A 12500-nucleotide genomic window follows, 5' to 3' on the forward strand; every position below is an offset into this window, starting at 1 on the left:
CCCTAACCCTAACCCTAACCCTAACCCTAACCCTAACCCTAACCCTAACCCTAACCCTAACCCTAACCCTAACCCTAACCCTAACCCTAACCCTAACCCTAACCCTAACCCTAACCCTAACCCTAACCCTAACCCTAACCCTAACCCTAACCCTAACCCTAACCCTAACCCTAACCCTAACCCTAACCCTAACCCTAACCCTAACCCTAACCCTAACCCTAACCCTAACCCTAACCCTAACCCTAACCCTAACCCTAACCCTAACCCTAACCCTAACCCTAACCCTAACCCTAACCCTAACCCTAACCCTAACCCTAACCCTAACCCTAACCCTAACCCTAACCCTAACCCTAACCCTAACCCTAACCCTAACCCTAACCCTAACCCTAACCCTAACCCTAACCCTAACCCTAACCCTAACCCTAACCCTAACCCTAACCCTAACCCTAACCCTAACCCTAACCCTAACCCTAACCCTAACCCTAACCCTAACCCTAACCCTAACCCTAACCCTAACCCTAACCCTAACCCTAACCCTAACCCTAACCCTAACCCTAACCCTAACCCTAACCCTAACCCTAACCCTAACCCTAACCCTAACCCTAACCCTAACCCTAACCCTAACCCTAACCCTAACCCTAACCCTAACCCTAACCCTAACCCTAACCCTAACCCTAACCCTAACCCTAACCCTAACCCTAACCCTAACCCTAACCCTAACCCTAACCCTAACCCTAACCCTAACCCTAACCCTAACCCTAACCCTAACCCTAACCCTAACCCTAACCCTAACCCTAACCCTAACCCTAACCCTAACCCTAACCCTAACCCTAACCCTAACCCTAACCCTAACCCTAACCCTAACCCTAACCCTAACCCTAACCCTAACCCTAACCCTAACCCTAACCCTAACCCTAACCCTAACCCTAACCCTAACCCTAACCCTAACCCTAACCCTAACCCTAACCCTAACCCTAACCCTAACCCTAACCCTAACCCTAACCCTAACCCTAACCCTAACCCTAACCCTAACCCTAACCCTAACCCTAACCCTAACCCTAACCCTAACCCTAACCCTAACCCTAACCCTAACCCTAACCCTAACCCTAACCCTAACCCTAACCCTAACCCTAACCCTAACCCTAACCCTAACCCTAACCCTAACCCTAACCCTAACCCTAACCCTAACCCTAACCCTAACCCTAACCCTAACCCTAACCCTAACCCTAACCCTAACCCTAACCCTAACCCTAACCCTAACCCTAACCCTAACCCTAACCCTAACCCTAACCCTAACCCTAACCCTAACCCTAACCCTAACCCTAACCCTAACCCTAACCCTAACCCTAACCCTAACCCTAACCCTAACCCTAACCCTAACCCTAACCCTAACCCTAACCCTAACCCTAACCCTAACCCTAACCCTAACCCTAACCCTAACCCTAACCCTAACCCTAACCCTAACCCTAACCCTAACCCTAACCCTAACCCTAACCCTAACCCTAACCCTAACCCTAACCCTAACCCTAACCCTAACCCTAACCCTAACCCTAACCCTAACCCTAACCCTAACCCTAACCCTAACCCTAACCCTAACCCTAACCCTAACCCTAACCCTAACCCTAACCCTAACCCTAACCCTAACCCTAACCCTAACCCTAACCCTAACCCTAACCCTAACCCTAACCCTAACCCTAACCCTAACCCTAACCCTAACCCTAACCCTAACCCTAACCCTAACCCTAACCCTAACCCTAACCCTAACCCTAACCCTAACCCTAACCCTAACCCTAACCCTAACCCTAACCCTAACCCTAACCCTAACCCTAACCCTAACCCTAACCCTAACCCTAACCCTAACCCTAACCCTAACCCTAACCCTAACCCTAACCCTAACCCTAACCCTAACCCTAACCCTAACCCTAACCCTAACCCTAACCCTAACCCTAACCCTAACCCTAACCCTAACCCTAACCCTAACCCTAACCCTAACCCTAACCCTAACCCTAACCCTAACCCTAACCCTAACCCTAACCCTAACCCTAACCCTAACCCTAACCCTAACCCTAACCCTAACCCTAACCCTAACCCTAACCCTAACCCTAACCCTAACCCTAACCCTAACCCTAACCCTAACCCTAACCCTAACCCTAACCCTAACCCTAACCCTAACCCTAACCCTAACCCTAACCCTAACCCTAACCCTAACCCTAACCCTAACCCTAACCCTAACCCTAACCCTAACCCTAACCCTAACCCTAACCCTAACCCTAACCCTAACCCTAACCCTAACCCTAACCCTAACCCTAACCCTAACCCTAACCCTAACCCTAACCCTAACCCTAACCCTAACCCTAACCCTAACCCTAACCCTAACCCTAACCCTAACCCTAACCCTAACCCTAACCCTAACCCTAACCCTAACCCTAACCCTAACCCTAACCCTAACCCTAACCCTAACCCTAACCCTAACCCTAACCCTAACCCTAACCCTAACCCTAACCCTAACCCTAACCCTAACCCTAACCCTAACCCTAACCCTAACCCTAACCCTAACCCTAACCCTAACCCTAACCCTAACCCTAACCCTAACCCTAACCCTAACCCTAACCCTAACCCTAACCCTAACCCTAACCCTAACCCTAACCCTAACCCTAACCCTAACCCTAACCCTAACCCTAACCCTAACCCTAACCCTAACCCTAACCCTAACCCTAACCCTAACCCTAACCCTAACCCTAACCCTAACCCTAACCCTAACCCTAACCCTAACCCTAACCCTAACCCTAACCCTAACCCTAACCCTAACCCTAACCCTAACCCTAACCCTAACCCTAACCCTAACCCTAACCCTAACCCTAACCCTAACCCTAACCCTAACCCTAACCCTAACCCTAACCCTAACCCTAACCCTAACCCTAACCCTAACCCTAACCCTAACCCTAACCCTAACCCTAACCCTAACCCTAACCCTAACCCTAACCCTAACCCTAACCCTAACCCTAACCCTAACCCTAACCCTAACCCTAACCCTAACCCTAACCCTAACCCTAACCCTAACCCTAACCCTAACCCTAACCCTAACCCTAACCCTAACCCTAACCCTAACCCTAACCCTAACCCTAACCCTAACCCTAACCCTAACCCTAACCCTAACCCTAACCCTAACCCTAACCCTAACCCTAACCCTAACCCTAACCCTAACCCTAACCCTAACCCTAACCCTAACCCTAACCCTAACCCTAACCCTAACCCTAACCCTAACCCTAACCCTAACCCTAACCCTAACCCTAACCCTAACCCTAACCCTAACCCTAACCCTAACCCTAACCCTAACCCTAACCCTAACCCTAACCCTAACCCTAACCCTAACCCTAACCCTAACCCTAACCCTAACCCTAACCCTAACCCTAACCCTAACCCTAACCCTAACCCTAACCCTAACCCTAACCCTAACCCTAACCCTAACCCTAACCCTAACCCTAACCCTAACCCTAACCCTAACCCTAACCCTAACCCTAACCCTAACCCTAACCCTAACCCTAACCCTAACCCTAACCCTAACCCTAACCCTAACCCTAACCCTAACCCTAACCCTAACCCTAACCCTAACCCTAACCCTAACCCTAACCCTAACCCTAACCCTAACCCTAACCCTAACCCTAACCCTAACCCTAACCCTAACCCTAACCCTAACCCTAACCCTAACCCTAACCCTAACCCTAACCCTAACCCTAACCCTAACCCTAACCCTAACCCTAACCCTAACCCTAACCCTAACCCTAACCCTAACCCTAACCCTAACCCTAACCCTAACCCTAACCCTAACCCTAACCCTAACCCTAACCCTAACCCTAACCCTAACCCTAACCCTAACCCTAACCCTAACCCTAACCCTAACCCTAACCCTAACCCTAACCCTAACCCTAACCCTAACCCTAACCCTAACCCTAACCCTAACCCTAACCCTAACCCTAACCCTAACCCTAACCCTAACCCTAACCCTAACCCTAACCCTAACCCTAACCCTAACCCTAACCCTAACCCTAACCCTAACCCTAACCCTAACCCTAACCCTAACCCTAACCCTAACCCTAACCCTAACCCTAACCCTAACCCTAACCCTAACCCTAACCCTAACCCTAACCCTAACCCTAACCCTAACCCTAACCCTAACCCTAACCCTAACCCTAACCCTAACCCTAACCCTAACCCTAACCCTAACCCTAACCCTAACCCTAACCCTAACCCTAACCCTAACCCTAACCCTAACCCTAACCCTAACCCTAACCCTAACCCTAACCCTAACCCTAACCCTAACCCTAACCCTAACCCTAACCCTAACCCTAACCCTAACCCTAACCCTAACCCTAACCCTAACCCTAACCCTAACCCTAACCCTAACCCTAACCCTAACCCTAACCCTAACCCTAACCCTAACCCTAACCCTAACCCTAACCCTAACCCTAACCCTAACCCTAACCCTAACCCTAACCCTAACCCTAACCCTAACCCTAACCCTAACCCTAACCCTAACCCTAACCCTAACCCTAACCCTAACCCTAACCCTAACCCTAACCCTAACCCTAACCCTAACCCTAACCCTAACCCTAACCCTAACCCTAACCCTAACCCTAACCCTAACCCTAACCCTAACCCTAACCCTAACCCTAACCCTAACCCTAACCCTAACCCTAACCCTAACCCTAACCCTAACCCTAACCCTAACCCTAACCCTAACCCTAACCCTAACCCTAACCCTAACCCTAACCCTAACCCTAACCCTAACCCTAACCCTAACCCTAACCCTAACCCTAACCCTAACCCTAACCCTAACCCTAACCCTAACCCTAACCCTAACCCTAACCCTAACCCTAACCCTAACCCTAACCCTAACCCTAACCCTAACCCTAACCCTAACCCTAACCCTAACCCTAACCCTAACCCTAACCCTAACCCTAACCCTAACCCTAACCCTAACCCTAACCCTAACCCTAACCCTAACCCTAACCCTAACCCTAACCCTAACCCTAACCCTAACCCTAACCCTAACCCTAACCCTAACCCTAACCCTAACCCTAACCCTAACCCTAACCCTAACCCTAACCCTAACCCTAACCCTAACCCTAACCCTAACCCTAACCCTAACCCTAACCCTAACCCTAACCCTAACCCTAACCCTAACCCTAACCCTAACCCTAACCCTAACCCTAACCCTAACCCTAACCCTAACCCTAACCCTAACCCTAACCCTAACCCTAACCCTAACCCTAACCCTAACCCTAACCCTAACCCTAACCCTAACCCTAACCCTAACCCTAACCCTAACCCTAACCCTAACCCTAACCCTAACCCTAACCCTAACCCTAACCCTAACCCTAACCCTAACCCTAACCCTAACCCTAACCCTAACCCTAACCCTAACCCTAACCCTAACCCTAACCCTAACCCTAACCCTAACCCTAACCCTAACCCTAACCCTAACCCTAACCCTAACCCTAACCCTAACCCTAACCCTAACCCTAACCCTAACCCTAACCCTAACCCTAACCCTAACCCTAACCCTAACCCTAACCCTAACCCTAACCCTAACCCTAACCCTAACCCTAACCCTAACCCTAACCCTAACCCTAACCCTAACCCTAACCCTAACCCTAACCCTAACCCTAACCCTAACCCTAACCCTAACCCTAACCCTAACCCTAACCCTAACCCTAACCCTAACCCTAACCCTAACCCTAACCCTAACCCTAACCCTAACCCTAACCCTAACCCTAACCCTAACCCTAACCCTAACCCTAACCCTAACCCTAACCCTAACCCTAACCCTAACCCTAACCCTAACCCTAACCCTAACCCTAACCCTAACCCTAACCCTAACCCTAACCCTAACCCTAACCCTAACCCTAACCCTAACCCTAACCCTAACCCTAACCCTAACCCTAACCCTAACCCTAACCCTAACCCTAACCCTAACCCTAACCCTAACCCTAACCCTAACCCTAACCCTAACCCTAACCCTAACCCTAACCCTAACCCTAACCCTAACCCTAACCCTAACCCTAACCCTAACCCTAACCCTAACCCTAACCCTAACCCTAACCCTAACCCTAACCCTAACCCTAACCCTAACCCTAACCCTAACCCTAACCCTAACCCTAACCCTAACCCTAACCCTAACCCTAACCCTAACCCTAACCCTAACCCTAACCCTAACCCTAACCCTAACCCTAACCCTAACCCTAACCCTAACCCTAACCCTAACCCTAACCCTAACCCTAACCCTAACCCTAACCCTAACCCTAACCCTAACCCTAACCCTAACCCTAACCCTAACCCTAACCCTAACCCTAACCCTAACCCTAACCCTAACCCTAACCCTAACCCTAACCCTAACCCTAACCCTAACCCTAACCCTAACCCTAACCCTAACCCTAACCCTAACCCTAACCCTAACCCTAACCCTAACCCTAACCCTAACCCTAACCCTAACCCTAACCCTAACCCTAACCCTAACCCTAACCCTAACCCTAACCCTAACCCTAACCCTAACCCTAACCCTAACCCTAACCCTAACCCTAACCCTAACCCTAACCCTAACCCTAACCCTAACCCTAACCCTAACCCTAACCCTAACCCTAACCCTAACCCTAACCCTAACCCTAACCCTAACCCTAACCCTAACCCTAACCCTAACCCTAACCCTAACCCTAACCCTAACCCTAACCCTAACCCTAACCCTAACCCTAACCCTAACCCTAACCCTAACCCTAACCCTAACCCTAACCCTAACCCTAACCCTAACCCTAACCCTAACCCTAACCCTAACCCTAACCCTAACCCTAACCCTAACCCTAACCCTAACCCTAACCCTAACCCTAACCCTAACCCTAACCCTAACCCTAACCCTAACCCTAACCCTAACCCTAACCCTAACCCTAACCCTAACCCTAACCCTAACCCTAACCCTAACCCTAACCCTAACCCTAACCCTAACCCTAACCCTAACCCTAACCCTAACCCTAACCCTAACCCTAACCCTAACCCTAACCCTAACCCTAACCCTAACCCTAACCCTAACCCTAACCCTAACCCTAACCCTAACCCTAACCCTAACCCTAACCCTAACCCTAACCCTAACCCTAACCCTAACCCTAACCCTAACCCTAACCCTAACCCTAACCCTAACCCTAACCCTAACCCTAACCCTAACCCTAACCCTAACCCTAACCCTAACCCTAACCCTAACCCTAACCCTAACCCTAACCCTAACCCTAACCCTAACCCTAACCCTAACCCTAACCCTAACCCTAACCCTAACCCTAACCCTAACCCTAACCCTAACCCTAACCCTAACCCTAACCCTAACCCTAACCCTAACCCTAACCCTAACCCTAACCCTAACCCTAACCCTAACCCTAACCCTAACCCTAACCCTAACCCTAACCCTAACCCTAACCCTAACCCTAACCCTAACCCTAACCCTAACCCTAACCCTAACCCTAACCCTAACCCTAACCCTAACCCTAACCCTAACCCTAACCCTAACCCTAACCCTAACCCTAACCCTAACCCTAACCCTAACCCTAACCCTAACCCTAACCCTAACCCTAACCCTAACCCTAACCCTAACCCTAACCCTAACCCTAACCCTAACCCTAACCCTAACCCTAACCCTAACCCTAACCCTAACCCTAACCCTAACCCTAACCCTAACCCTAACCCTAACCCTAACCCTAACCCTAACCCTAACCCTAACCCTAACCCTAACCCTAACCCTAACCCTAACCCTAACCCTAACCCTAACCCTAACCCTAACCCTAACCCTAACCCTAACCCTAACCCTAACCCTAACCCTAACCCTAACCCTAACCCTAACCCTAACCCTAACCCTAACCCTAACCCTAACCCTAACCCTAACCCTAACCCTAACCCTAACCCTAACCCTAACCCTAACCCTAACCCTAACCCTAACCCTAACCCTAACCCTAACCCTAACCCTAACCCTAACCCTAACCCTAACCCTAACCCTAACCCTAACCCTAACCCTAACCCTAACCCTAACCCTAACCCTAACCCTAACCCTAACCCTAACCCTAACCCTAACCCTAACCCTAACCCTAACCCTAACCCTAACCCTAACCCTAACCCTAACCCTAACCCTAACCCTAACCCTAACCCTAACCCTAACCCTAACCCTAACCCTAACCCTAACCCTAACCCTAACCCTAACCCTAACCCTAACCCTAACCCTAACCCTAACCCTAACCCTAACCCTAACCCTAACCCTAACCCTAACCCTAACCCTAACCCTAACCCTAACCCTAACCCTAACCCTAACCCTAACCCTAACCCTAACCCTAACCCTAACCCTAACCCTAACCCTAACCCTAACCCTAACCCTAACCCTAACCCTAACCCTAACCCTAACCCTAACCCTAACCCTAACCCTAACCCTAACCCTAACCCTAACCCTAACCCTAACCCTAACCCTAACCCTAACCCTAACCCTAACCCTAACCCTAACCCTAACCCTAACCCTAACCCTAACCCTAACCCTAACCCTAACCCTAACCCTAACCCTAACCCTAACCCTAACCCTAACCCTAACCCTAACCCTAACCCTAACCCTAACCCTAACCCTAACCCTAACCCTAACCCTAACCCTAACCCTAACCCTAACCCTAACCCTAACCCTAACCCTAACCCTAACCCTAACCCTAACCCTAACCCTAACCCTAACCCTAACCCTAACCCTAACCCTAACCCTAACCCTAACCCTAACCCTAACCCTAACCCTAACCCTAACCCTAACCCTAACCCTAACCCTAACCCTAACCCTAACCCTAACCCTAACCCTAACCCTAACCCTAACCCTAACCCTAACCCTAACCCTAACCCTAACCCTAACCCTAACCCTAACCCTAACCCTAACCCTAACCCTAACCCTAACCCTAACCCTAACCCTAACCCTAACCCTAACCCTAACCCTAACCCTAACCCTAACCCTAACCCTAACCCTAACCCTAACCCTAACCCTAACCCTAACCCTAACCCTAACCCTAACCCTAACCCTAACCCTAACCCTAACCCTAACCCTAACCCTAACCCTAACCCTAACCCTAACCCTAACCCTAACCCTAACCCTAACCCTAACCCTAACCCTAACCCTAACCCTAACCCTAACCCTAACCCTAACCCTAACCCTAACCCTAACCCTAACCCTAACCCTAACCCTAACCCTAACCCTAACCCTAACCCTAACCCTAACCCTAACCCTAACCCTAACCCTAACCCTAACCCTAACCCTAACCCTAACCCTAACCCTAACCCTAACCCTAACCCTAACCCTAACCCTAACCCTAACCCTAACCCTAACCCTAACCCTAACCCTAACCCTAACCCTAACCCTAACCCTAACCCTAACCCTAACCCTAACCCTAACCCTAACCCTAACCCTAACCCTAACCCTAACCCTAACCCTAACCCTAACCCTAACCCTAACCCTAACCCTAACCCTAACCCTAACCCTAACCCTAACCCTAACCCTAACCCTAACCCTAACCCTAACCCTAACCCTAACCCTAACCCTAACCCTAACCCTAACCCTAACCCTAACCCTAACCCTAACCCTAACCCTAACCCTAACCCTAACCCTAACCCTAACCCTAACCCTAACCCTAACCCTAACCCTAACCCTAACCCTAACCCTAACCCTAACCCTAACCCTAACCCTAACCCTAACCCTAACCCTAACCCTAACCCTAACCCTAACCCTAACCCTAACCCTAACCCTAACCCTAACCCTAACCCTAACCCTAACCCTAACCCTAACCCTAACCCTAACCCTAACCCTAACCCTAACCCTAACCCTAACCCTAACCCTAACCCTAACCCTAACCCTAACCCTAACCCTAACCCTAACCCTAACCCTAACCCTAACCCTAACCCTAACCCTAACCCTAACCCTAACCCTAACCCTAACCCTAACCCTAACCCTAACCCTAACCCTAACCCTAACCCTAACCCTAACCCTAACCCTAACCCTAACCCTAACCCTAACCCTAACCCTAACCCTAACCCTAACCCTAACCCTAACCCTAACCCTAACCCTAACCCTAACCCTAACCCTAACCCTAACCCTAACCCTAACCCTAACCCTAACCCTAACCCTAACCCTAACCCTAACCCTAACCCTAACCCTAACCCTAACCCTAACCCTAACCCTAACCCTAACCCTAACCCTAACCCTAACCCTAACCCTAACCCTAACCCTAACCCTAACCCTAACCCTAACCCTAACCCTAACCCTAACCCTAACCCTAACCCTAACCCTAACCCTAACCCTAACCCTAACCCTAACCCTAACCCTAACCCTAACCCTAACCCTAACCCTAACCCTAACCCTAACCCTAACCCTAACCCTAACCCTAACCCTAACCCTAACCCTAACCCTAACCCTAACCCTAACCCTAACCCTAACCCTAACCCTAACCCTAACCCTAACCCTAACCCTAACCCTAACCCTAACCCTAACCCTAACCCTAACCCTAACCCTAACCCTAACCCTAACCCTAACCCTAACCCTAACCCTAACCCTAACCCTAACCCTAACCCTAACCCTAACCCTAACCCTAACCCTAACCCTAACCCTAACCCTAACCCTAACCCTAACCCTAACCCTAACCCTAACCCTAACCCTAACCCTAACCCTAACCCTAACCCTAACCCTAACCCTAACCCTAACCCTAACCCTAACCCTAACCCTAACCCTAACCCTAACCCTAACCCTAACCCTAACCCTAACCCTAACCCTAACCCTAACCCTAACCCTAACCCTAACCCTAACCCTAACCCTAACCCTAACCCTAACCCTAACCCTAACCCTAACCCTAACCCTAACCCTAACCCTAACCCTAACCCTAACCCTAACCCTAACCCTAACCCTAACCCTAACCCTAACCCTAACCCTAACCCTAACCCTAACCCTAACCCTAACCCTAACCCTAACCCTAACCCTAACCCTAACCCTAACCCTAACCCTAACCCTAACCCTAACCCTAACCCTAACCCTAACCCTAACCCTAACCCTAACCCTAACCCTAACCCTAACCCTAACCCTAACCCTAACCCTAACCCTAACCCTAACCCTAACCCTAACCCTAACCCTAACCCTAACCCTAACCCTAACCCTAACCCTAACCCTAACCCTAACCCTAACCCTAACCCTAACCCTAACCCTAACCCTAACCCTAACCCTAACCCTAACCCTAACCCTAACCCTAACCCTAACCCTAACCCTAACCCTAACCCTAACCCTAACCCTAACCCTAACCCTAACCCTAACCCTAACCCTAACCCTAACCCTAACCCTAACCCTAACCCTAACCCTAACCCTAACCCTAACCCTAACCCTAACCCTAACCCTAACCCTAACCCTAACCCTAACCCTAACCCTAACCCTAACCCTAACCCTAACCCTAACCCTAACCCTAACCCTAACCCTAACCCTAACCCTAACCCTAACCCTAACCCTAACCCTAACCCTAACCCTAACCCTAACCCTAACCCTAACCCTAACCCTAACCCTAACCCTAACCCTAACCCTAACCCTAACCCTAACCCTAACCCTAACCCTAACCCTAACCCTAACCCTAACCCTAACCCTAACCCTAACCCTAACCCTAACCCTAACCCTAACCCTAACCCTAACCCTAACCCTAACCCTAACCCTAACCCTAACCCTAACCCTAACCCTAACCCTAACCCTAACCCTAACCCTAACCCTAACCCTAACCCTAACCCTAACCCTAACCCTAACCCTAACCCTAACCCTAACCCTAACCCTAACCCTAACCCTAACCCTAACCCTAACCCTAACCCTAACCCTAACCCTAACCCTAACCCTAACCCTAACCCTAACCCTAACCCTAACCCTAACCCTAACCCTAACCCTAACCCTAACCCTAACCCTAACCCTAACCCTAACCCTAACCCTAACCCTAACCCTAACCCTAACCCTAACCCTAACCCTAACCCTAACCCTAACCCTAACCCTAACCCTAACCCTAACCCTAACCCTAACCCTAACCCTAACCCTAACCCTAACCCTAACCCTAACCCTAACCCTAACCCTAACCCTAACCCTAACCCTAACCCTAACCCTAACCCTAACCCTAACCCTAACCCTAACCCTAACCCTAACCCTAACCCTAACCCTAACCCTAACCCTAACCCTAACCCTAACCCTAACCCTAACCCTAACCCTAACCCTAACCCTAACCCTAACCCTAACCCTAACCCTAACCCTAACCCTAACCCTAACCCTAACCCTAACCCTAACCCTAACCCTAACCCTAACCCTAACCCTAACCCTAACCCTAACCCTAACCCTAACCCTAACCCTAACCCTAACCCTAACCCTAACCCTAACCCTAACCCTAACCCTAACCCTAACCCTAACCCTAACCCTAACCCTAACCCTAACCCTAACCCTAACC

Source organism: Macaca mulatta, chromosome 17 (assembly GCF_049350105.2).
Source record: "Macaca mulatta isolate MMU2019108-1 chromosome 17, T2T-MMU8v2.0, whole genome shotgun sequence".
Taxonomy (NCBI): Eukaryota; Metazoa; Chordata; class Mammalia; order Primates; family Cercopithecidae; genus Macaca; species Macaca mulatta.